We start from the raw sequence: 2,939 nt of genomic DNA, 5'->3' as shown, positions 1-2,939 counted from the left end.
TGTGTTAAAAAAAAAAAAAAAAAAAAAAAAGAACAACAAAATCCATGAATATACAAGAGAACAGCTGTAGAATAGCTGTCCACCGTAGTGACCAGTATGCATGAAAGGGTTAACTGCCGACTCTACATTTCCTTTCGGTGTGAATGTGAGAGTAAATGGTTGTTTGTCTCTTTATTTCAGTCCCATGAACTGGTGCCAAGTCCAGGGTGTACCTGACCTTTGACCCATGTCAGCTGGCATAGACCCCAGTTCCTGCACAACACTCCAGAAAACGAATAAATGAGATTTGTAAATCATTTCATTCTGTTTTTATTTACACTTTGCATATCATCACAACTTCTTTAGAAATTTGTGCTGTCCATATGGATGATAAAACATTTAGAAAATAACAAAAACTAATAAAAACTAGCAAAAAAACTAATTAAAACTAAAAGAATTAGAGGAAAAAAAGTCAAAACTAAATAAAACTAAACTATAATGAAAAATCCAAAGCTATTATAACCTTGATCACAACAAAAACATTCCAGAACGTCCACAGTTATGGCTGATTATCTGTTTAACAAAGTGTCCTGTCCTAAAGAAACAGTTCTTGTACTGTCAGTAAAAGGCCTTGGCTCATGCTGGTATAGGAGACACTGTAGCTACACTGGTCCAACAGAACAACATGCTTCATTCTGATGCTTTTTCAACATTTATTTCTCTTTTTCTCAAGGACGCTATTGTTAGACACAGTGAAAACTATCAAGTAATACAAAATACAAAATAAGGAATGTATCTTTCAGTTGTTGAAAGTCTCTTAGGCTTAGGTACCAAGATGACAATATGACAGCGGATGCATTCATTAAATGTCCAACACAGAGTCCTTAAACGCATCATAGTGTCCAAGTAAACACAATAATAGTAAATACTGCAAACACAATTAAGATCATTTTCAGTTTTGTGTCTCTTGAACCATGTATAGGTTTAAACATTCTCTTGGAGCTGTTGTTGCTCTGACTGTATCTGTTTGTCTTTTACCCATAATGCCTCAGTGGTGTTGATTTCTGCTCCAGTCATGTGATCCACACATAGAATAAAGTTTATACACGAAGTATTAAATCCAAACCAAACATTGTTTTACAGTTATGTTTTTAAATTCAACTTTTATGTTTATGTGGGTAGTTGTTTTCACATTTCAACCGGATTAGTTTTATTTTTAGAAAACATTTCGTAACTCATCCAAGTGACTTTCTCAGTTGTATTTGCTGGTGGGAAAAGCCGATTTATAAACTGTAGTGTGAGTGGGCTCTGTAGGACATTTAACCCTCCCGTTTCCAGGTGCACCTTTTAGGCACACTTTGCACTTCGTTTTAAAAAATTTCATATTATTTTTCACAATTTAAATAAGGTTAGAATTCAAAAGTTGTTCATTTTTGCATGATCTTTAAAATTCTGGCCACCAACTAAAATTTGCACATTGTAAACAAAAGAAAATTACAAGACTAGCATCTGTCTCCCAAGTGTGCCTAAAACACACTATTTCTTCCATTTGATATGTATGATTAGGGCTGACCTTGATTTACAAAAATAAAATCAAATTAGAGCAGAAAAATAAATAAATATATAATATTTAATAGTTTGATTTATAGGTGTGCCTTTTTGGCACACTTGGTGACAGATGCTAGTATTTTGAACATTTGACTGAGCGCCAAAAATAATAATGCAAATTAGCCAATGTTGGAGTTAATCATTGACATATGCCAGGCTGCAAAAATCAAATAATATGTGATCCACTTTTTATGTAGTATATAGAAAAAAAAAAAATGTGTTTTTTGCATCCAAAAAAATGGTTTCAAATAATATGTGATCCACTTTTTATGTAGTATATAGAAAAAAATATTTTTGTGTGTTTTTTGCATCCAAAAAAATGGTTTGTGTACATTGCAAACAGGGCATTTAAAGGGTTAAAAAATGTGACAATTATTTAGTATTTGGTATTTTTATTTATGGCTCCAGTTGATGAAATAGAAAAAAGTGTAAAAGAATTAAAAACAAACTATATGAAAATTTTTTGACATTATTCCACAAGTATGCCAAAAAGGCACACTTGGTGCTCAGTAAGGGCTTTGCTGGATGGGATACCGAAGGGTTAATGGTGTTGTAAGTTTTTAACAAGTAGTGTCTCAGACCACCACCTCTATTCAAGGAAGAAATTTTCACTTTTAAAAAGAGAAGAAATGGAGGATTTTTTTAGTTTTTTTTTTTTGTTTGTTTTTTTTTGGGTGGTTTGTAGTTGTTATTACTATTATTATTATTTTATTATTATCATCATAACCATAATTATCATCATCTTTATTATCATCATCATTATTATTATTATTGTTTTATAAACAAAAATCAACGAAAAAATAGAAGCAAAAAAGTTATCAGGTAATGCACAACATTCCTTATTGAGTGTAATATTAATCACTTGGAACTATGAGGAGCCACTGTTGTAATATTTAACTGAGTTTTACTTTTTTCCCTATTATACAGTAATTCTGGACAGTCTTTTTATTTTTATTTCATTGACACACTCTTTATCCGTCCTTGTATCAGCAGCAGTGCCCTCTAGTGGCTCCTGAACCGCACTGAAAAATGATCCAATCGCACCGGTAGAGCTGGAAAACATCCTGTGACGTTTGGTAAGTACAAAGTCTGTTATAATACCGGAAGTTGAGTCACTTTTAACAATAAGAGCAGAAAATGTGCAAAGGGTGAAATATATGCAGAGTCTGAATAATGCACAGTAATAAAAATACTTATATCTAGTTCTTATTTACAGTTTTTTTTCACAACTATTACATAAGATATTTGTGAAGTTTTCAGTCAGCCACTCCCATTTCTAATATGGCTATATATCTGCTTGTACTTAGTTGTTTCTGTTGAATTTTGTTAGTTTCAGATTCATATGTTGTTGT

The sequence above is a fragment of the Sphaeramia orbicularis genome, chromosome 21, assembly GCF_902148855.1.
Source record: "Sphaeramia orbicularis chromosome 21, fSphaOr1.1, whole genome shotgun sequence".
Taxonomy (NCBI): Eukaryota; Metazoa; Chordata; class Actinopteri; order Kurtiformes; family Apogonidae; genus Sphaeramia; species Sphaeramia orbicularis.
This window is presented reverse-complemented; position numbering follows the sequence as displayed.